This window comes from Monodelphis domestica, chromosome 1 (genome assembly GCF_027887165.1).
Source record: "Monodelphis domestica isolate mMonDom1 chromosome 1, mMonDom1.pri, whole genome shotgun sequence".
NCBI classification, from domain to species: Eukaryota; Metazoa; Chordata; class Mammalia; order Didelphimorphia; family Didelphidae; genus Monodelphis; species Monodelphis domestica.
The window spans coordinates 644,795,363-644,821,010 of NC_077227.1; the positions used below are offsets into that span (position 1 = coordinate 644,795,363).

The 25,648-nt window shown below is 33.5% G+C and overlaps 1 long non-coding RNA gene across 4 annotated transcripts in view; it reads left to right on the plus strand.

The window, feature by feature from the left end:
- The window catches only part of LOC103101533 (uncharacterized), a 58,639-nt gene that overhangs the window by 17,252 nt on the left and 15,739 nt on the right, over positions 1-25,648 (plus strand). For all 4 annotated transcript variants that reach the window (XR_008915631.1, XR_008915634.1, XR_008915632.1 and 1 more), the window contains exon 2: positions 5,585-5,669. This is a non-coding gene — a long non-coding RNA (uncharacterized LOC103101533). The remainder of the gene's footprint in view (positions 1-5,584; positions 5,670-25,648) is intronic.

Consider the following 25,648-nt stretch of genomic DNA (forward strand, 5'->3'; position numbering starts at 1 on the left):
TGTCTTTGTCTTTTAGTCCATTTAGAATTTCAACTTCTTTTGAAGTTTCACTGGAACATTCTTCTTACCTAAGGCAAATTTTTAAAAAATATCCCCAAACTCTGCAATTTCTGGAAACTAAGGATATCGCTGTGATAGAATGTGCCACACATATATCAGCTGTTTTCCCTTCCTCTTGCAGAACAGCCTATCTTGATAACATTCCTTTTTTAGGAATAGTTGAAAGGATTTTTCATCTTTTAACACACATTGCATTGGAGTGGCAGAAAACTGTAAAAAACCTGACAGAATCAGGCAATAAGCAGGTCACCTAAAGAAGCATTAAAAAGGAGGCAGATAGAGCAAGTCCCCTCTCTGCCTCTGTGTGTAGGGTTACCTACATCTGTATGCATGCCAGCCATGCTGACCCAACTAAAACTTTTAGGGAAAAAAAGATTTCGGGAAGACTCTTTTCTGATGGTCCAGTGTAAATTCCATTCACACTGGTTTATTTCTTCCATATACCTAGACACAAAATAAATTTATAGGTTTTCTCCCAATCTATGAATATAGCTTTGAGGTTACTCCATCCTGGGTAAAAGGTATGTGTGTATGTATGTGTGTGTATTTATATATATGAATGTTAGTATGTGTATATTTCCTGGATTAGTATTCAGAAATATAAAAGTATCAATAGAAAGTAGGAGAGGGATTTGAAAAGAAGAAACTTTATATTAGGTGCTTAATAAATGCTTTATTTGATGCAACTGCATACTCTGACTTTTTTTATCTTGTACAAATGATTGGTTGGTATTCTCTAAAGGCCAATAGACTCTCTGCTTTGGGATTTTTTTCATCAATGGACAGTGGAACAATTAGCAGACTGAATAAAAAGTATTTTGCAAATGAACTCTCAGGGAAATTTCTAACTCAGTACAAACATACAAATTCATCAAAATAACTTCTTTTAACAATGAATAAAATCATTAACAGTAACTTTAAAGGTACAAAGCACACAAGCATTACTGAACTGAATGTGGAGTTAGATAATCAATTGATATGTCCCATATAGACACCAGAGAAGTGATGGAGCACACTCCATTATGATAATCTACAAAATGTAGCATACTGTCCCCATCTCAACCCAAGGGAGAGGAAGAATCAAGAATAGGGCAGAACATCACTCCCTACTATTCCCATCATCACCAGGAAGATAAAAGGGTGGTAGGGAAGACGGGATTTCTCAGAAGATCTAGATATGTGTCTCACCTAATATTTTCATTCTAGGCAGGTCATGGGCCATACTCTCAAGCCTGTTGTTCTGCCCTTAAATTAAAGCCAGTCACTGAAGTCAGTGGAATAAAGGTTCCTTTTTAAAGAATTTTTAAAATGAGGAGATAGTTTCTCCTACTGATTTAAATTCCTTCATTTGGTGGCAGATGCCTCTTTGAATGATTAATTAAATGATGAGCCCTCAAACATCCTAACTAGGGACGGGAAAAAGAAACCCATACCCATAGTCTATCAAGGAAATTTCTAGCATTAAGTGATTAATCTATTAATCATGATTAGTCTATTAATCATGAATATAACCTTAACAATAACCTTAAAGATACAAGGTACACAAAGATAATTCCTTTCCCAAAATAGATTTTATTAAAGAATATTCTCTGTAGTGTAGCTAGCTATCCATGCTAGAGATGGAAGGATAGTGAGACAGTTCCCCAGATTGGGATGGCAGCTCCAAATATGGCTTCTCAGAGGTCCATTTTTTAGATAGAAAAATCCCATCTAATATTTGTTAGAGATGCTCCCTCCTTTTCAGGAGTTCTAAGATGGCGATTGGGAGGGTTAAGATATTCTCTAGTACATCCATTTCTAGACCTATGTTTTGAGATCTTTGATAATATTAATTAGTTGATAGCAATGAGTAGAAGAATGGAATGTTGCTTGATTTGTTGAAGGTTAGCTAACAAAGGGGATATGGAAGGTCTTCTCTGTGATGTGGGACTGTTTGGGCCTAGATAGATACTTTAGGGTTTGTTATTGGGAAAAGTGCCTTTTATGGCTAGTTTTAGGAGTGAAAGCAAAAAAGGCAAGGAACAATTAACTCTTATGGGATATATGCCAATTATCTGGCAAGTGCCAGGAGAATGGCCTTGGGTTATTTTCTCAAGTGAGGAATCAAAAGCCTTATAGTGGTATTCATATTTTTAAAAATTCCCTTGGGATTCTAAATATGAACACTAAGATTGTATAGGGGAGGAGGGGAATAAACTTCTAATATACAAAGATCCTAATGAGAGAGAAAGACCTTACTTATTAAGACAGGTAGGTATAAGTATGTTCATGCATGTGTATATTCTATAGCAAGCAGTAGTGAATCATTTACATTCTTCAGGGTGAGAAAGGATAGCTTTATATATATATATATATATGTAGTTATAAAATTCCAAGAAGCAAAACTATATTCATATATATATATATATACAAAATTGATAGGAATAAAGAACTACAGAGATCCAACATTACATTGTGGAAAGCATCGGGATATTTAAGATTTTTGCTGGCCTTATCACAGACTCTTGAGGGATAGAGGAGACAATGCCTTCCAAGCTCTGGGGGGGCCAGTGAGTCACTCTGACACTACCATTTTTCAAAGAATTGAAATTATTTTTTTCTTTGTATTCCCATAACCTATCCTAGTTCCTAACACACAGTAGTCATTTAATAAATACCTACTAAATAAAAGAATAGTTTTGCCCTACTAATATGAGACTATAGCCTCAATGCAATCACATGATCTGTTCTCTCCTGCCTATTATTCTGGTTATATATTATACATATTATAATATATTATATATATATATATGCTATATATTATAGCTGAGTGGGACAGGGTGAGTCACCACTATGCCAGCTCCATTCTGAAAGATATGGTGTCAGCTGATAATTAAGATATTAGCAAGGATATCTAAGAAGGGAGACTCTTAGCAAATAATTGTAGATTGTGGAATATCTTGAAATATAAATTATGATTACTAGGTTATAACCGGGGTGAAAAGAGGTTTAAATATCTTAAATACTAGGACCAAAAAAGGGATCAAAATTTTTGAACAAAGAATGTCCAGACTGATGCTTTGTATAATTGAAAATCTGTTACCATAAAAAACATTTCCCGGGAGCACACTGACTTCCTGTTGTTACGTACTTCCTGTAGACAGGGGATATTGGGCAGTGAAGTGGAGGGTCTCTGGCTCTTTGGCTTCTTGTCACGAGCATGGTGGTGGTAAGTGTGGAGATTTTGAACAGGTTGATGAGCCATGGGGACATAGTTTTTTATTTGTTACCTTCTTATTACTTTACTTCTAATGATCATTAATAAATCTCTTAAAATATATCTTTATTATTTGAGATTAATTTTCATTAATTTCATTCATACAACTTTAAGATGGCTTTATGTAAGGAGTCTGAGATGAAAAGGGGAGACTAGAGTCAGGGAAGGAAAGAGGCAAATATTACAATAGTCACGTGAGAGTGTATGAGGGTCTGAATGAGGGGGTGGCCATGAGAAGAGAGAGAAGGGGATAGATGTTGTGAAAGCAGAATCAAAAGAATTTTTGACTGAGTGGATGGGAGTTGATGAGGTAGGTATTCGGGAGACAGGAGTCAAAGATGACTCACAGGTAATGAACCTTGGGGTTGGGAAGATTGAAGTGTCTGAAACAGAAATAACCATTTTGGATGGAAGACAGACAGGTTTAGTAAGGAAGATGGAAAATTCCATTTTGATCATGGGCTGACAGCTCTTAGAGGCCAAGATAGATAGCAGGCATAAGAGATGGAGTACTAGAGTTCAAGAAAGAAACTGGAACAGGACATATAGGTTGGAGAGATGATAATTGAATCAACAGGAGCTAATGAGATCATCAAGGGGAACAATACTGAATTCTGTTTGAAAACAAGGCTACAGATAACATACTTGTTGCCACAGATTACTTAGGTAATTGACAACTTCATGTGACATGAATATTATTCCCATTCTGTGTGTGTGTGTGTGTGTATGTGTGTGTGTTTTAAGCCTGAGAGGTTTGTGTGGATAAGTGACAAGAATGATTAAGCAAATTGTTAAAAGCTACAAAACTAGGGAAAAAAGAGTAGACCTAGAAATTGTAATTTAGTTTTCTTTACTATAAATCTTATGTTAGAAATCCTAGGCGTACCTCTTTCTCTATAATTATGAAGCAAAAGACATGAAATGATAATTGGTGGTCATTTGTTTACTGCTGAAAGAAGCTACTTTATAGTGATTTAACATGGTATGCTTTAAATTCATGGCTGCAAATTAGCTAAGCAAGGTAATTTACTTTTAGCATTATATTAGGGAAATGACACTATTATTTCACATTCAGATATCAGATCACTATTTAGTAATTTATTTTTCTGTACTTGAAATTCAAAATGCAATGTGCTTTGATTTGTATGAATTACTGAATATTTTAAAAGCCTTGGTTACCTCATGTAAAATTCCTTCCCCCAAATATTACTATAATAATTCTCAGTGGCCTTACTTATTTTTCATGACAAGAAAACTAACACTTGGATATTATGCCATTGTTCCAAGTGTTCTCTGAATCAGCAGTTTCTAACACAAAAACTATAGAAGTCTGTTATCCATCTGTTTATTTATTGAAATTCCTCATCAGTGACCATAAAGCCCTGCTTAAAGTCTCATTGCTTACTAAAGCTAATTAGTAGAAAAACCATTAGTAGAACTCCCCTCATGAAAATTAGTGACCATCATACCCTGAACTTCTCACGAGAGTCATTTATTGTTCTTAAATCTGACTTTTAAAAAAACCTACTTTGTCTAACAGCCTTTCCGTCAATGGGTTCTCTTCCTGTACCATCTCACCATCATCTACAGAAGAAAATGATGTTTAATACTATTAGAATAAGGCTTCTGCAGTTACCCTACTCTTTCTGGTCAATGGAGTGAGCTAGTTTAACACCTGGATGCTTTGGGGATGATGGAGCAATCTCCTTATTTGCTCCTGAGCAGGAACAGCCAATGGGTCAGTTTAAAATGAGAAAGACTCCAGCTCTGGCTCCTGCCTGGCTCAGACCAGGCTGAAGCAGATCTTTTTCCCTTTCCCCCCACCCACCCCCTTTCTCATTCTTAATTTCTTCCTTCTATTGTAAATAAACCACCATAAAATTCCATTCTGACTTGAGTATTTCATTGGGATTTAGAATTTACATCCCTGGTGACCAATTAAAATATATATTTAGTCTAACCATAAAATTTACCCCTTACAACCTCAGCTATTACTTGCTTCTTGTTAAAGTTATTCAGTCAATGTGAGAACCTTTGGTGATTAAGCATTTCATTTTTTGTGGAGAAAATAAATACTTGTACAAGATTTATATTGTTTTGTTTGTTTAAATTGTTAAGTACCTTTCTACCACCTCCTCCCCAATCACCATTTGAAGACACTCTAGCCATATGGCCAAAACCTGAGCTTTTTAAGTGATTCTTTCCCAGTGCACCTAGGTGAGGATTTAATGAATCAAAGAAAGCAAAAAAGAGTGACTTTTCTTCTAGGTGAACAGAAGACTGAATACTCTGCTCAAGAAGGCAACAGAGAAGGCAAAGGACTATAAAGAACTTTGACCAAGGAAGCCTCAAGGTAGGTTAAAAAACTACCAAGAGCCCCTTAATCATGGAAGGTCATTATATTGGAAAGGAGGAAGACAATGCACAAAAGGAAGCTGAAAAGCAGAGAAGATCCCAGTGTAGGGGCATGGTATCAAAATCTGGAAAGACAGAAGCAGAGTCAAAAGGGAACTATGTAACAATTAAAATTTAGGGGAGACTGAGGCAGGTAGAAATTAGTTTCTCTCTGCAAGGAGTATTATATTTTTTAGAGGTTTATTGAAGATTAAGGATTAAAGAATATACAAGTAAGAAAAAACATGTGCCTAGGCCAGAGGCCTAGACAAGACCTCACCTACATTATGGAAAGAGCCACGTCTGCCCCAAAACGGAAGTCCAAAAGAGAGCTCAAAAGCCTTTGCAATCAGCTTAAATACCTTCTCGATCTCGCCCACCTCAGAATTCTGTGAGATTACAAAGCATTTTGGGGAAGTGGAGCAAGGGCTTGTGGGGATTGAAGTCCAGAGTTCAAATCTCAATTTTACAACTACAAGGTAGCTACTCTGGACTCTTCTACAGATGAGAGGCCCCAGGAAGACCTCATTAATGCAATTAGTGGAATGGCATAGTGGGGTAGATATTCCAGCTTAAGGAGACCACAGCTACTGAGGAAGGATCTAGGGTGGATGGCAGCTAACACCTGGTGGCAAAGTCCAGAATATCAGAAACAATCCAGGAGGTGAATGAAGATTGGTTAACCAGGAAACTTCTTCAAAATGGAGCTCTTGAGAGGTATTTAAGAGGTACTTTCCAGGGTGAGGAGGTCTCAGGTGCCTGAGAGAAAAACCAGGATGAAATGTTAACTGAAATATCAAGGTAAAGTCAAGGGCTAAAAGAGGAAAAAGCTGAGTATAATTTCATTGGGAAAACAATGAATCTTTAGAAAAAAAGAAGAATTTTAAGTATTCCTATTAAAGAACCCAGAGGTGATATTTTGAAAGACAAAACAAAACAAAACCTAGATATATTCTTTTGAGTGATAGATGCAGAAAAAGCCTTTGACAAGATACATTCATTCCTACTAAAAACACTAGAGACCATAGTAATTAAAAGAGCTTTCCTTAAAATGATAAATAGTATATAGGTGCCTTCCCAAATAAGATCAAGAATGAAACAATGATGCCCATTTTCACCATTATTATTCAAAATTGTGCTAGAAATGTGATTTATAGCAAGACGAGAAGAAACGGAATCAATGGAATTAGAATAGGCAATGAAAAAACAAAATTTTTGCAAATGATATGATAATATATTTAGAGAATCCTAAAGATTTAACTAGGAAAATAGTTTAAATAATGAACAATTTCAGCACAATTTCAGGAAATAAACTAAATCTACATAAATAAGTGGCACTTCTTTACATTAGCAACAAAGCCCAACAACAAGAGATAGAAAAAAAAATTCCATTTAAATTAACTGCATATAATATAAAATATTTGGGTGTGTTGATCTGCCAAGACAAATCCAGGAATTATATGAATTCTATTACAAAACACTTCACAAAAATAAAGTCAGATCTAAAAATTGGAAAAATATTAGTTGCTCATGGGTAGGTCAAGCCAATATAATAAAAATGATCATCCTACCTAAATTAATCTACTTATTTAGTGCCATACCAATTGAATTGCCCAAAATTTATTTTACAGAACCAGAAAAAATAATAACAAAATTCCTCCAGAAGAACAAAAGGTCAAAATATCAAATGAAAAATTTGTGAATGAAAAAAAATGTGAAAGAAGGGCACCTATGGGTACCAGATCGCAAACTGTATTACAAAGCTCTAATTATAGAAACAATCTAATACCAGCTAAGAAATAAAGCAGTAGATCAATAGAGTAGATTCACTACATAATAACATAGTAGCAGATAACCATAGTTATTCAGTGTATGATAAACTCAAAGGTCCAAGATTTGGGGACAAGAAATCACTATTTAACAAAAACTGCTAGGGAAACTGGGGGGGGGGGGTATGGAAGATACTAGTTATAAACCAACATCTCACTCCATATACCAAGATAAAGTCAAAAGAAAAATGATTTAGACATATGTGATATTAACATTAGAAAATTACAGGAGTACAGAATAGTCTACCTATAAAATCTACAGATAAGGGAAGAATTCATGACCAAACAAGAGACAGAAAACATTATAAGATATAAAAATGGATAAATTTGATTATATTAAGCTAAAAAGGTTTTGCATAAAAAAAAAACACAGCCAAAATTAGAAGAAAAAAAGAAAGCTTGGCGGGGATTACTTTTCACATAAAGTATCTCTGATAAAGAAATGACTTATTTCTCAAACATATAGAGAACAGAGTCAAATTTATAAGAATACAAATCATTCCATAATTGATAAATGGTCAAAGTATATGAATAGGCAGTTTTCAGAAGGAATCAAGGTTATATATAATAACCAAAAAATGCTCTAAATTGCTCTTGATTAGAGAAATGCAAACTAAAACAACTTGAGGTACCAATTCACATCTATCAAATTGGCTGATATGAAAGAAAAGGAAAATAAATTCTAGAGCGGATGTGGGAAAATTGGAACATTAATGCATTGGTGGCATTGTGAACTGATCCAACCATTCTGGAGGGCAATTTGGAACTATGCCCAAAGGACTATAAAACTGTGCATGCTCTTTGATCCTGTAATACCTCTTCTGTGTCCGTATACTAAAGATATAAAAAAGAGAAAAGACCTACTTGTACAAAAATATCTATAGTAACTATAAGATTAAAATTAATATCCAATAACTCCAATTATTATATTTTATAAGATTTATTAATAATCACTAGAAGTAAAGGAAATAGAAAGAACCTGAGTAAAGAGCAGTTTTCCTGACCACCATAGCGGGAAAAGAGAGCAAAAGGGCGGGGTTCCAGAAACCTTCATCTTCAAAACATAAGGATATAACATGAGGACAAAAAGGTGATGCTGGGAATCATAGTTCAAGGGTACAGAAATTAATTACACACCACTCTTTTTATGGTGGCAAAGAATTAGAAATTGAAGGGATATCTATCAGTTGGGAAATGGCTGAACAAATTGTAGTATATGTTGATGCTGGAATGCTTTTTTGTGCCATAAAAAATGAAGAGCAGCATGATTTCAGAAAAACTGGAAAGATCTCTATAAATTGATGTGAAAATAAGTGAAAATAAACAGAACCAGGAGAACATTGTACGCAGAAATAGCAATATTGTATGACAATCACCTATGAAAGACGTATCTACTCTCAGCAATATGATTCATGACAATTCTGAAGGAATTATGAAAAAGAATGCTATCCATCTCCAGTGAAAGGACTATTGGAATTAGATGCAGAACAAAACATACCATTTTGCACAGTTTTATTTATGGTTTTATTTTTAGGTTTTGGTTTTATGAGTATTCTCTTATGACAATGACTAATACAGAAATATGTTTTGTATGATAATAGGGGGAGGGACAAAATGTGGGTTGAAAATTATTAAGTGTAATTAGGAAAATAAAATATCTTTGCATTAAAAATAAGAAAATTGGGACACTAATGCACTGCTAGTGGAGTTGTGAATTGATCCAAACATTCTGGAGAGCAATTTGGAACTATACCCAAAAGGCTTTAAATTTGCACATATCCTATGATTCTGCATACCACTACTAGCTTTGCATCCCAAAGAGATTTTTAAACAGTAGAAAGGACCTGTTTGTACATATATATGTATAAATATGTATGTATGTATGTATATATATATACACATATTTTTTTTTGTAGTGGCAAAAAAAATGGAAATTTAGGAGACATCCATCAATTGGGGAATGGCTGAATAAGCCGTGGTATATAATTGTAATGGAATACTACTGCACTGTAAGAAACGATGAGAATATTTTTAAGAAAAATATTGAGAGTTACATGCACTGATGCAAAGTGAAATGAGAACCAGGAGAACACTGTACACAACAGCAATATTATATGATGAACATTTATGAATGACTTAGCTATTCATAGCAATGTAGTGATCCAGAAAAAACCATTAAGGACTCATAATGAAAAGCACCTTCTGCTTCCAGAAAAAGAACTGATGAAGTTGAATCCAGACTAAAGAATACTGTGTTTTGCTTCATTTCCTCACTTTTCTTTTGTTTGAGTTTCTTTCACAAAACAATTAATATGGAAAGGTGTTTTATACTATTGCACAAGTAAAATCATATTGCTTGCCATCTCAGGGATGGAGGAGAGGAGAGAGGGTTGGAGACTGAGAATTTGGCTCAAACTTTATTTTTTATTTTATTTTATTTTTTAGAAGTTGAACTTATATATCTTTTTTAAAAAAATAAAACATTTTCCATGTTTACATGATTCATTTTCTTTCCCTTCCCTCCTCTTTTCCCCCTCCCAGATCCAATAAGTAATTCCACTGGGTTATACAAATGTTATTACTTATACCTATTTCCATATTATTCTTTTTTGTAATAGAACAATCTTTTAAAACTAAAACCCCCAATCATATATCCATATAAACAAATGATAAGTCATGTGTTTTTCTTTGTTGTTTCTACTTCCATGGTTCTTTCTCTTGATGTGGATAGTATTCTTTCTCATAAGTCTCTTGGGATTGACTTGTAGTAGCAAAGTTCATTACATTGGATTGTTCCAAAATGTTTCACTTCCCATGTACAATATTCTCTTGGTTCTATTCCTTTCACTCTGCATCCGTTCCCTCCAGTTCTTCTGTGACAAGGAAATCACTTTAAAAGACTGACATATATTAATTTAAGGTCGCCAAGGAATTCAGCTATGTAATTCCTAAATGAAAACTCAAGTCAGCAGTCAACCTTTTATGGAGTTTAATTATAAACAGGAGGAAGAAAGGTATTAGAGATAGAGAGAGAGAGGGAGAGAGAAAGGGGAGAGAAGGGAATAGGGCTTAAATACCCCTTCTGTTTAGGCTGGGCCAAAAGGCCCAAGCCCTTAGATAGCTGAGGCAAAGAAAAGAGATCAGTCCCTATCACTCATGTGACCAAAATGGAGAAACAGTCTCAGGGGCCTCCACCTCCAGCTTCCTTCAGAGCAAGCTTCTCAGAGCACAACCTCTCAGAGAAAAACCTCTCCCACCAACCAACAGTCCTCAGACCCCTCTATCTTTGAGGAAAACATCCAAGTTCCCTCCCCTCAGTTCTCACATCTACCAATCACTGTCCATGTCTTCCCTGTGCCAATGGTGGCTCTAGCTTAACCCAGGACCGCCCAGAGGTCTGTGGCTTTGCACATGTCTGTTGAAGGTCATATTCTCAAATAATTAAATCTTGATCCTTTGCTGCAGCCCTTCCTAAATCCTGTTAGGACTGAGTAGGGTGGAGATTGTAATTTCCAAGACCTGGTTCTGTCATTCCAAGTATCTCTATTGTATCAATTCTAAAATCAATCATGACTCAAAGAACTTCCTGTTCTATGCTTAAGTATAGGTCAAAGCCCTTTCCATTGTTCAGCAAAAGGTTTCTGTCCTAAAGTAATCTTAAGAAGGGAGGAGGAGGAACCTCCCATGCCAATGGGGTTCACATTCCAATAGACTATCAGTAAGAAATTTTCCAAGTATGAAATTTCCCAATGGTGAAATTTCCAACATTTATAAGTCTAAGAAATTTTAAGGTTTACACTTCATTCCTTACAGCACAGTAGTATTCCATTATCATCATATACCACAATTTGTTCAACCATTCCCCAATCAAGGAACACCCCCTCAATTTCCAAAAAATTTTGGCTCAAGTTTTTAAAAAGGTTAAAAAATTGTTTATGTAATTGATGAAAAATATTTATTAAAAATACATTTGAGCAATTAGAAGGGACTATATGATGGTGATGGGTTTATATTCCCATAATAGTAGAAAAATGTGTCTCTTCTGAATATTAATGCCTCCAAGAATCATAGAGGGAATAAATTATAGTTTGTGTTATATTTTAAAAATCTTAAGAGAAAAAACAATGGAAAGAAAAAAAATTACATTCTAGAAAAAAATGAGAGAAGATTTAGAGAGGGACTAATTTTACAAATGAGGAGACTAAGGCATACTACAAAAATTTTATATTATTAAAGGGCCTTTAAATAAAAGGACTAGAAATTCATTAGAGATTATGTAACCTAAATCTTAAAGAACTCATAAGTCAAAGATAACTACATCAGAGCAAAGGATAACAAGGAAGAAACACATCAATCTCTTAGGATACAGTACCAAAAAAATCATAAGGATGAAATTTATATCTTTAAATACTTTTATTAACAAAAAAAAGTGATAGAGCATATTAATGAATTGGGCATAAAATAAAAAAGTCAAATTAAAAAGTCAACTAATGTTTTAAAACTCCAATTAAATACCAAAATAGAAATTCTGATTGTTAAACATGGGATTTAAAACTGGAAAGCAAAAATAATCCCATTTAACTGATAAATAAAACTAGATGCTGTTTTAAATAAAATCAATAAAATAGATAAAACATAAACTAATTTGATTTTAAAAGAGATAAAGCCAAACTTTTAGAATCAAAGATTTAAATAATATGGATGAATATCTACAAAAAGTATAAAATGCTCATATTAACAAGAAAAAGAGAAATTGACCCAATTTCAGGAATAGAAATCAAAGAAACCATAAATGAACTAAAGAAACCAGGACCAAATGGATTTACAAGTGAATTTTATCAAACATTCAAAGAATAATTAATTCCAAACATAAAATTATATAATTTTTAAAATAAAAATAGTCAAATAAGGGATCTGACCAAATTCCATTTATAATTGTGACCTTGACACTTAACCTACATAGAGACAAAATGAAAAGAAAGAAAACTATAGACCAATATATCAAATAACTTGAATATCAATTCAAAAATTTCAATTTAAATATCATTCAATAGACTACAATGGCATGGCCAAAAGATTAGGTACTTTGACCAAATATGATTTATATCAGAAATATAAGGTGAGTTTGGCATTGGATTATAACTATAATAGATAGAATAAATTAAATGAATAATCAAAATAATCAAAATAACATGATTATATCAGCAGGTGCAGAATTTTTCTTACACATTTCTATCAACAATATTAAAAAGCACAGAAAAAAGGAATCTTCTTATGGGAAATACTATCTATCTAAAACTAAGAGCAAACATTATCTATAATGAAGACAAACTAGAAGTCTTTACAGGAGAATCGAGGGTAAAGCAAGGAGATCTATTATCACTTCGATTATTTAACAAAATATGAGAAACACTGACTTATAACAATAAGGCAAGAAAAATAAATTGAGCAAATAAAGCGTAGGCAAAGAGGAATTATAACTTCTGACAGAAATTAGGATGAAATTCCCAGGGAACTTTAGAGTCAACCAAAAAATCTAAAATAATTAGTAAGTTGAGAAAAATAGTAGAATATAAAATAAATCACACAAAGCTTCAGCTTTTCTCCATAAGATAACAAAAACCAGCCAGAAGAGTTAGTGGAATTCTATTTTTAAACTGCATAATTAATAAATTATTATTTTTCTGCCAAGACATACAAAGAATTATACAAAAACAACCAAAAAGTATTCTTTAGATAAAAAATACAGACCTATGCAAGTGAAAATATATTGATTAATCATGATTGTGCTATGCCAATATTCTAATTTGCATGTTTAGCACTATAACAAATTCCCATTCCTTAATAAGAACATTAAACTATTTTTGTTGTTGTTTTCAGCTTACTAACTTCAACTCACTGCAAGATTTAGCATAACTGACAATATGTTTATAGAACTATACTCATTTTCCACTATTAACTGTCTGTTGACAACCTTTGCTTCTATTCTTTTCATGACACCAACAAATTTTTTATTGTGAGTTTAGTGAACTCTGCAAAAAAGAGATTACCTCATATAAAGGACAGAGAGAATTACATAGCATACATTAAATACATGTGTGTAAATATGTGTCTATATACAATAATTCAGCTTTTTTTAAAAGACAGCGTTACCTGTCTTGCCCAGGTTGTAAGTACTTGGGCTACTGATATATCTAATCAGAGCCCAGTAAAAAGATGAAATTGTGTTTATTGGTTTTATAAAATTTAATGTAAAATCAAATAAACTCATATAAAGTTTTAGGTTGTATCTCTAACTAGGATGTTAGAAATGGTCATCCTAGTCGTTAATTAACTGCATATAAACAGTGATAGATAAGAAAAGTTAGTCCTGTTATCAACCTTGAAATGTACACAGCTTGATTAAATCCTCATCCACAAGATGTTTTTCATCACAGACTGGATGTGATGAGACCACTGACTTTAACTGTTCACAGGTAAAAGTCAGTTCAAGCTCAGAAAGATGGCTGTTTTCCTTTTTTATACCAGTGCACATCAGCACAGGAGCCCTGACCTTTTCCACTTTTTACGTGAGCTGACTTGTCCTTTCCTAAGCCAAATGGTGGAGCCCATGCTCTTAGAGCTTCAACATATTGCTTCTGAACTTAGTGTGGATACCCTACTGGCATGGTCCAGTGCAGCTCAGACTCTCAAGCTTGAAATTTCTGCATCTCAGCTTCTCTAATAGCTGAACTTTTATGTGTGATTCGCCAAGTCTGAACATATTGTGTTGAAAGCTATCCTACTTCTCTGTTTCTTTCTTAACATCATTCTGTGGGTTTCTCAATATTTGTCATTGTGTATTTCTTTTCTTTTTCTTGTCAGTACTATTTGATAGTTTCATTTTCCTCTCCAAACCCATCCACAAAATATTTTTGTAGTGTAGCAAGGGAAGGTGCAAAGTAGATTACAAGGAATGACTGACAAGCCTGGATTCTGTATGACAATTGGCTGGTCAGAATTCTAAGCTGTTGGAAAAACAGTTTTTCAACTGTGAGTATGAAACTGGAGGTCAAGACTGAAGGTGTGACTCTGGGACTTTCCCTGGACAAACCCATCTTTCACCCTGCTCCCCTTAGAATAACATCAAGAGAATAACATCAAGACAAGTTTGAGAAGAAGTTCCCCATTTATTCTGCTGGAGAATGATTTGGAAAAGAATTTCTCCCTTCCCTGGAGCTTCTAAGGACTCTGAAACTGGATTTCTGCTGTATGACCCACCAAGGACTCTGTGAGAGAATTTGGGCTCCCTGTTTGGATTTATCCTTAGTTAACTTTAGTTTAGTTTAGTTTAGTTTAGTTTAGTTTAGTTTAGTTTAGTTTAGTTTAGACAAGGTTAAGGTTAAAAATAACTATAGTGGGTTAAGTATCTGGGACTAATAGTAAGCTGGTCCATTATCCCCTTTCCTTCCCCATCATCCCCTCCTTGTTAGTAAACTTATTTAACTGTGTGTTCTCCCTTCCTACAAACCTTTCCCCCTTTCCCCTAAATTTCCATTGTAATAGTAGTGTCAACTAGAAAAAACGCAGAACTATTAAATAGTCAAAATCACTCTTTAATCAAGGGAAAAGGGGTTAGCCCATGACTGCACAGAGTCAAGATGCCCTGGTCACTAGCCCCTGGGAGTGCCACCGACTCAGGATGGACTTCGGGGAACAAAAGAACTTGGGGAACCTATATACCCTTTGGGAAATCCAGGAGCAGGGAAAGATGATTGACATCACTATGGCTACAAGGAAAATGGGAGTGTTCAAACTACACTGACAAGATACAATCAAGCTAGGGAAAAGAATCATAGCTAGAAGCTAGGGTGCAAGAGAAGGGGGCTGCTTACAATGGATACTAAAGGATGGTTCATGCCCAGGTCTGACCTTCCTGAGAAAGGTTCTAATACATTAGGGGACACTACCTAAAACAAAGAATGTCCTAACCATATGCTTATCTCACCCAGGGTCATCATTTCCCTTCAGGGTAGATTCTCATGGGAACAGGGAATAAGGACAAGCTTTCGGGGTCTCCAATCTACAAGCTAAATCTAAAATTGGAGTTCATCAGATCCCACTAGGCCACAAGTTTGGGATTCCTAAATTCCATGTTGACAGTAGCAATAAGGAATTAGAAGCAAGAAAATTCCCTACTATTGAGGAATGTCTAAACTGTAAAGATAATTTTAGGGTTGTGACTTAAATCTAGATTTAATTGGTCACCAAGGGAAATCTCAAATAAAATACCCAGCAGTCTGGAAATTTATGGTAATTTAATTAAGATAGAGGGAAGGAATTTAAGGAGAAGGAGGGAAGAGGATATTCTCCTGCCTTGCCTGTGCCAGGGGGGAGTTTAAAATCCCCACCTCTAGGTCTCTGAAGAAGATTAGAGGCTTCTAAGAGGATAAAGTTGGAAAAGTAAAGGAGGGAAACTCAGCCAGAAACTCACCACCGAACCAGACAATAGCTTATAGCCATGCTAAGATGCTGAAAGGCCCAGAATGCTGCTATCAGCCAATTCTCTGTCTCAAAAGGTCCCAGAGAGAGGAAGTGATCCAAATATATAGATCTTTCACCCTTGTGTCTCCTCCTCTAAATTTGCATGTCTACCAATCACATCAAAGGCTTTTCTCCAGGACTGCCCATACATTTAGTTTTCATCTTCTTTTGATTAGATTATATCTTTAGAGTTACTTGACACTTCTTTGTTAAGTTCACCTTTTGTGAGTTACTTGACCTTTTTTTGATTAATTTAGCCTTTATAGTTACTTAACACCTTTTTGTATTAAGATCTTAAAATAGACTTAGCTTAAAGTTCTAGCTTCACTATAAGGTAAGAGTTAAGTACCTTCACTGTTCAATCAGGAGATTACAACTTTATCTTCCCCTAAGTATAGTCTAAGTAGGGTGGGGTAATTTAAAGTTCCCAAGACATTCCTGATTTTGTTAAACTAAGTATCTTCATTGTTACAATCAGGAAATAGCTAAATCCAATCTTCACAAAACACATTGTAGTTCATAAATGTAATGGAATATTACTGTACTATAAGATGCTACAAATATGATGAAGAGGCATGGAAAAATTTATATGATCTGATGAAGAATACAGTAAGTAGGCTCAGTGGATAGGCTAGAAAGCCAAGTCTAGAGAGAGGTGATCCCAGGTTCAGATTTAGCCTCAGGAACTCCTCAGTTGTATTATTTTGTGCAAGTCACTTAACCTCCATTGCCTAGCCTTCTTTTGCCTTGGGAACTAATACTGAGTATTGATTATAAGAAAGTAAAGGTTTAAAGAAAACAATACAAACCATAACTACATCAATGTAAATGCAAAGAATGACTATAAAACAATATATTTGGAATATTGCAAAATTACAAAAACCAAAGGTTGAATCTAAAGAAGAGATATAAAAAGGTATCCCCTTTTCATAGACGGAAGAAACATGAATATGGTACATATATTTTTAGATTTTTTTCAACCTATTAATATTTCCTGAGTTTTTGTCTTTTTCATTCTTTTTCTTTTGTTTCTGAAGAGAATCAGAATCCCTGACTCTTGACCCATTTAAATGAAATCCCCAATGATAGAATTAATCAGTATTTAGTCAAAAGAAGGTATTGATCTAGGATGATGATTAGTGACTAATGGAATTACAGTAAGATTATTAGAATTCTAGTAATTTTATAAGTAAAATTCAAACTGTGTAGTAAATCTAGCTACTTCCTCTTTTTATGGTAAATTTTTATCATCCGTATTAGGCATGTTCAAGTGATGGGTAGTAGGGACCTTGGTTCTTTGCTGACTTGTTAGCTATTGGACATGACCATACAAGGTATACCTGGTAGCCTCTTTTCAATATTAATTTATGGCATAGCATATCAATTTGAAGATTATCCGAACCAACCAAACCTTAATAAGAAGCAGAGACCTCTTCAAGAAGACAGCACCCAGTTATTGCTAGCAAGCATATTTCCTACCCATTTTCTCTAATTATGTCACCCACCCATTGAGATTTAGGATTGATAATCAAGTATTGGGGTGGGGTTTTGAATGATGTTGTTTCAGGATATAAAAAAGGGAGAAACTCATTCAATTGTCTAATGATCCAGCTTTGATGAGAGACACTAGTATCTCTCAATAAACCTGTTATGGGCTTGCAGCTTTGCCTTTTGTTCTGTTCTCAAGGAGGAACCATATGTAATACTAAAAAATAGCACAACACAAAACTTACCATTTACTCTCATTTAGGCTAACAAACAAATAATTGAAATTGTAGCAATCATCTTTGTTGTTAACAAAGTGAAATCTAAATTACAACTCATAAATACATATCAATTAGGAAATTATATCATGTTTAAAAATAATATAAATGTTGAACATATATTCAATGAACAATATGGGAAATAAATTTACAGAGGAAAAATTAAACTAATTTAATAAAAAGGAAAACAAGAATCATTTATATTGAATATAGTTCTGGATCTGGAATAAAAGGACTTATGTTTTGCTACTTATTTAATGTGTAAAAATACTGGAAAATGTACAAATGAATATGCCAAGGAAAGAAACCATTAAATGTAAAAAAAAAATCCAAAAAGTAGAGATACATGTATAGATAAAGCAAAGTCATTTATGGAAAATAAAATAAAAATACTTAGCAAATTTAACATAGGAAAAGGAAGAAAAATGCATAACAAACACAATCAGAAAGTAAAAAGGATCACAACTAGTACAAAAGAAGTGGAGAAAAGAGACTGTTATTTATAGTTAAAATTTAAAAATGTGATATTTAATGAATCAATATTTACAAAAGTATAAAATTCTCAACTTGACAAAATTGTAAATATAAAACATAAATAAGCCACTCTCAAGCAAAATTAAATGGACCATTAATAAACTGAGGTGTGAAAAGAATCCCAAATTATATGAATTCACAATTTAATTCCAACAAGTATTTAAAATAAATAACCTTTTCTATATAAACTGTTAAAAATAGTCAAAAACAAAATGAGAATAAATTCTTAATAAAAGTAAATATGCTGTGATTCCTTGAACCTTTCAAAGCAAAAGTATAGAAAAGTTTTAGAACAATAATTGTTAATTAATTTTGGTGTGAATATTGAATGAATTACTAACATTCAGCAATATATCAAATTATTTTTGAATATGATCAAGTAGTGTGTGGACATGTATGTCAGGTTTACAAAATTCATTTGCTATTAGAGAAATAATAAGCATAACAAACCATATAAATAAAAATGATAAAAAATAATTTTATATCAATAAATGAAGAAAAATCCTTTGACAATATAGTACTTATTTTTATTTAATATTTATTATAAAAACATAATATAATTTATTACCTGTGTTCAAATTTAAATATATAAAACACTAAAAAAGTAAAGGTTTAGAAACTTTTTTCCTTAACATAAAATAATTGAAACTGAAGAAAATATCTTAAAAAAAAACAGAATAGGCTAACTGGTAAAAAGATGCACAAAATTCCTCTGAAAAGAGAATTTCTTAAAAGGCAGAACTGGCCACATGGAAAAAGAAGTACAAAAATCCACTAAAAAAAAGAACTTTCTAAAAAGCAGATTTGTCCAAATAAATGGAAAGGAAGGGTAAAAAGTTCAATGAAGAAAATAATTCCTTAAACATTAGAATTTGGCAAGTAAAAGCTAATAACTCCATGAGACATCAAGAAACAATCAAAGTGGAAAGAATGAAAAAGTAGAAGAAACTCAAAAGTAACTGAGCTGGAAAATAAATTCAGGAGAGATAATATAATAATTATTGGACTACCTGAAAGAAATAATTTTTAAAAAAGAGTGAGTCTATACACCATCTTTCAAGACCCTGATATTCTAGAATAAGAAGGTAAAATAGAAATTGAAAGAATCTACCAATTATTTTCTGAAATAGCTATCAAGATGAAAATTCCCAGGAATATTATATCTAAATTTTAGAACTCTAAGGTCAAGGAGAAAATATTTCAAGCAGTCAAAAAGAAACAACTCAAATATTGTGGAGGCAGAGGTAGGATAATACAAGATTTAGCAGCTTCTATATTAAAAAACTAGAGGGTTTGGAATATGTTATTCTGGAGAACAAAAACCCTCAGGCTAAAAACAGGAATCACCTACACAGCAAAACTGAGTATAAATGTTCAGGGAGAAGACAGATATTTGAAGAACTAGAGGATTTTCAAGCATTTCTGATGAAAAGTACAGAAAAAGTACAGAGCTGAATAGGAAATTAGAATCTCAAATACAAGACTCAAGAGAACTATCAAAAGATAAATAGGAAAGACAAGTCACTAGAGATTCAATAAGTTTAAACTGTTACATTCCTATATGGAAAAATAATACTTATAATTCCTAAGAATTTTATAATTATTAGAGCAATTAGAAGCAGTGTACATAGACAAAGGGCAAAGGTGTGAGTTGAATATGATGGGTTCATATTTTAAAACATAAAAATAAGAGATGAGAAAGAGGAATGCATTGGAAGAAGGGGGAGAGAAAAATAGAATAAAGTAAACTATCTCATAAAAGAAGCACAAGAGAGATTTTACAGTGGAAGGGAAGATAGTGGGGTTGGGGTGGGGAGGAGTTGAACCTTACTCTCATTGGAATTGCCTCAAAGGGGGAAAAACATATACATTCAATTAGGTATAAAAATCTAAGAGAAGGGGAGGATGATAGAAGAGAGGGAAAACTGGGACAGGCAGTGGTCAGAAGCAAAGCATTTTTGAGGATAGTGTTAAATTTATGTGGTTGTATGAATATTTAATTGGTGGTCGCCAGGGATTTAATTTCTAAATCCCAAAATGAATTACTAAAGTAAAATGGAATTTATGGTAGCTTATTTTTACAATAGAGGGAAGATATTAAGGAAGAGAGAAAAGGGGAGAGAGAGAGAGCCATATTCAGCTTCCTCTGAACCAGTTAGAAATTCTAAGGCACCAGTCAGGGGAAAGGAGTCTCAAGACAATGGGCCTTTTGCAGTGGTTCACATCTCCAAAAAGGTCAAGGAACTAAGTCAGCCTTTACACTCACCACAGTGACCATCTAAAAGGAAAGCAGACTGAGGCCTCTGTTCCACAGCCAAGTGTCTTCTTACCTCCAAGTCTGAGTGTCTGTCTTCCAATATCTCCTCAAGTATCTGTCTTCCCTCCAGCTCCAAGTGACTGTCTTCACTCCAAGTCCGAGTATCTTCCAGTCCAACTCCGAATGACACTTCCTCAGACCAACTCTGAGAGACCTTTTTCTCTTGTGTCACCTCCTCTAAATTTTATGTCTACCAATCACAGCAGACACTTTTCTCCAGGACTGCTCAATCTTTCACAAGTGGGTCATAGATCTCCCATTCAATGTATGAAATGGGTGTTCACACCTTTTGTGGTTAGTTCACACCATTTTGTGGTTAGTTCATACCTTTTTGTGGTTGGTTCATACCTTTTTGTTGTTAAAATGGGTAGATCTACTTTAAATCCTGGGTCTACACTTTGGGGATAAAAATCTAAAAATAGACAGGGGATTACAATTTAATCTTCACTATAAAGGAAGAGCTAAGTACCTTCATTGTTACAATCAGGGGGGAGATAATTCCAATCTTCACAATAGAGAGTGGGATAAATGGAGAAAATACATAGAAATCATAATCGTGAAAAACAAAATTTTTACAAGTCTCTCTAATAAATATCTCACTTTCTAATACAAAGAGAAATGAGTCAAATATATCAGAACACATGTAATTCCCCAATTGATAAATTTTCAAAAGATACAAAAAGGCAATTCTCAGAAAAAAGTATTAAAGGTATCTATAGTCACATTAAAAATTCTCTAAACTACTATTAATTAGAGGAATGTATATTAAAGTGACACTGAGGTACCATCTCACACTTATCAGATTGACTATTAAGACAAAAGGAAAATGACAAAACTTGGAGGGGATACAGAGCAATTGAGACACTGGTGAACTGTTGGGAGAGTAGTGAAATGATTTCAACTTTCTGGAAAGTAAATGGGATCTATGACCAAAGGGCTATAAAATAGTACATTCCCTTTGACCCAGCAATACCATTATTAGGTCTGTATTCCAAAGACCAAAAAAAAAAAAAAAAAAAAAAGGAAAAGGATCTATATGTATAAAGATTAAAAGAAGCTCTTTATAGATTGGCAAACAATTGGAAAATGAGGGAATACTTATCAATTGGGGAATGGATGAGTAAGTTGTTGTATATGATTGTATTAGAATACTATTGTGTATCAATGATAAGCAGGAGAATTTCATAAAAACATGGACTTGCATGAACTGATGCAGAATGAAGTGAGAAGAACCAGGAGAACATTGTACACAGTAACAGGAATATTTTACAATGAACAACTGAGAATAATTTTGCTATTCTTTCTTAGTAATACAATGATTTGTGACAATCCTAAGGGACATCATGATGAAAAATGCCATCTGCTTTCAGAGAAAGAAATAATGGAGCTGAAACCAAAGCATACTATATTTCACTTTCTTAATTTTCTCTTTTTTTTAATTTTCTTCCTCAGAAGGATTAATATGGAAAAGTATTTTGCATTGTTGCACATGTAAAATCTCTAATTGTTTGCTATCTCAATGAGGAGGGCGGGAAAGAAGAGAAGAGTGTGAGACTCAAAATTTTTAAAAATAAGCCAATTATTAAAAATTATTTTTACATGTAATTGTGGAAAATAATTTCCAAGAAACAAAAAGAACAAACAACAATTAAACACTATCTGGTAGACTGTAGTATTATGAATACAAGCTGTTTCTACCTTCCAGAAGTTTACATTCTAATGGGGGGAACACAACAAATAAAAGGAAGCCAAAATGGAAGGGAAGGAAGATACCTGATCAGGGGCATGATGGATGAGTCTAGACTATAGGCTATTTGGAAATGAAGTTACTTGATGCTACTAATAAATTCCCTGGCAATCAAAATTAATTTTTGTTTAAGCTTATAAGATTGTGGCTTGAAATTGACAAAATCGAAATGATTCTCTGGTAGGAAGAGACTTTTCTGGTTTATTCTGAGATAGGGACCACATATAGAGAATTTATGTTATTTTGGTAATTTCTGAAATAATTCCAGAGTGGATAATCACTAGACTGTCTTTGAAACCAGTGAGAGATAATGTATGAGGAGAAATGATAATAGTAAACTTGGTATTTAAGGCTGAAGGTGTTTGTTGAGTGTAGCAATTCAGAGTTTAGCATTATTGTTATGGTTTTCTACATTTGGTGGACCAAATAAACAAAAGTATCACGGTGATTTCTGAAGAAAAAAAGGAGAATGTGCACTGTCAAATCTCATGTTATACTATAAAAGAATAATCATCTAAACTCTCTAGAACTAGATAAAAAAGAAATAAAGATCAGTTGAATAGCACAGTCCAGAATCAGAAATGAAGGCATATAAAAGACTAGTGTTTGATACAACCACATTTATAAAACATTGTGAAAGACAGTTGTTATTAAATTAAAATTGATGAGAAAATTAGACAGCAATATGATGAGAATGAGATTGAATTTGCATCATACATCATGTGCTATAACAACATCCATGTGAATCTAGCATCTAAGCACAAAAAATACACCCCTGAAATAAAAATACAATAGAGTAAAATCTCATTGCAATTGCAGAAAGGAGGAAAATTTTTTATCTGTTAAAAAAGCATTGTGAGATAATACAGATAAATTTGAATATATATACAAATATATACTTAGCAATTTTGTATAACAAAAAGCCATGCACCCACAATAAAAAGGAAAGAAATATATTGAGGAAAGTCTTTGTGATAAATACATCTGACAAAAACTCAATACCTGGAATCTCTAAGGAATTGAAACATATTTATAAGACTATGGTTTAATTCCCAGTGAATAAATGGTCATGTGATATATACATGCATTCTCAAAGGGAGAAATAGAAACTATCAAGATCCACCTGAAAAAAATTTTCAAAATCTCTATTAAAATCATGAAAATAAATAAAAACAGCCCTGAGTTATCAGTATGGGCCAATTGGTAAAGCTGGTTGTAAAACAAATAGAAGGTAAAAGGATAGATCCTTACAACAATCAGAGCGTATAGCTGTGAATCAACTAGCACCCCCAACTCCTAATGTATCACTTTATTGATCATAGATTATTTTTTTTAATTTATTATTCTACACTTGACAAATGTCAAGAAGTATGTACATTTCTATATACAAAGAAAACAAGGATTGTTTATGAAATCACAAGTATCTATTATACGCAGCTTGCATTTTAAAAAATTATATCATTTCAAAGCAAGCTTACTTAAATTTGTCTCCTATGAATTGATCAGAGTTCTTAAATTTTTAAGTTTTTTCTTTACAATGTAATGTCATGTATAAATTATTCTCTTGGTTCTGTTCCCTTCACTCTCCATTAATTCCTATCAGTCTTCTCAATGTTTTCTGTTCCATCACTTTTGTCACTTCCTATTTTGCAATATACCATAGTTTGTTCATACATTACCCAATTGATAGGTATCCAGTTTCTAGATCTTTGTTGAAACAAAAATGCTGCTCTGAAGTTTTGGGTTTTTTTTAATTTTGTTTTTTTAAAGCTTAACTTCTGTCTTAGAATCAATACTATGTATTGGTTCCAAACCAAGCCAGAAAAGTGTTAAGGGCTAGGCAACTACCATCAAGAGACTTGCCCAGAGTCACATAGCTAGGAAGCATTTGAGGTCAGATTTGAACCCAAGTCCTCCCAACTGCAAGCCTGCCTCTCTATTTACTGAGTTACCAACCTGCTCCAGTTCTGAACATTTTTGTACATAATAATATTTCTTCTCTTTTCTTTATCTGTTTGGAGTATGTGTCTAATAGTAGTATCATTGGATCAAAAGGTAAACACAGTTTAATGCCTTTTGGGATACAGTTACAAATTGCTTTCCAGAATAGCTCAGTTCTGCCAGTGTGCCTATCCTCTCACATCTCTCCAGCAACTGTCATTTTTCTTTTTTTTTTTGTTATCCTTGTCAATCTGATATGTATTAGGTAGAAACTCAAAGTTGTTTTAATTATTATTTCTTTTTTTAGTGGTGATTTGTAGTGTAAAGATTAAAATTTAGGGGAGACTGAGGCAGGTAGAAATTCGTTTCTCTCTGCAAGGAGTATTATATTTTATGACGTTTATTAAAGGTTGAGAATTTAAGAATATACAAGTAAGAAAAAACACGTGTCTAGGCCAGAGGCCTAGACATGACCTCACCTACATTATGGAAAGAGCCACGTCTGCCCCAAAATGGAAGTCCAAAAGAGAGCTCAAAAGCCTTTGCAATCAGCTTAAATATCGTCTCAATCTCGCCCACCTCAGAATTCCGTGAGATTACAAAGCATTTTGGAGAAGTGGAGCAAGGGCTTGTGGGGATTGAAGTCCAGAGTTCAAATCTCAATTTTACAGTAGCATCTTTTCAAATGGTTATTGATAACTTGTCTTTCTTATTTCATGAAATGTTTAGACCTTATGACCATTAATTTTTCAATGAACTCTTTGTTTTCATATTTTATTAGATTTTGATCGAGGTGCATGATTCATCTAAGTGTATGGTTCAGAGTCCATTGCTGACTCATGCCCTTTCCTTTGCTGTCCCTTTGTGATGAACAATGATTCTAAAGAAACAGGTTAACTATTCATTAAGAATAGCATATAATGGGTTCGGATCAAGGACACATGTGATACCCAGTGGAATTGCACCTCGGCTATGGGAGGGGTGGTGGAAGGGGAGGGAGGAAAAGAAAATCATTTTTGTATCCAATGAATGTTTGAAATTGACCAAATAAAAATAATGTCCAGAAAAAAAATAATAGCATAAGATTTTTTTGATAGTTACTAAACTAGTCATGCAAAGAAATGATGTGGACATACTTTACCTAGATTTTAGCAAAACATTTGATAGAGTCTCATAACATTCTTGTCAGCCACATGATAATACAGTATATTCACATACAATCAGAACAAGTTCAATGATTTGACCCAAAGAGACATCATCAATTATTCCATGTTAAATTGGAAA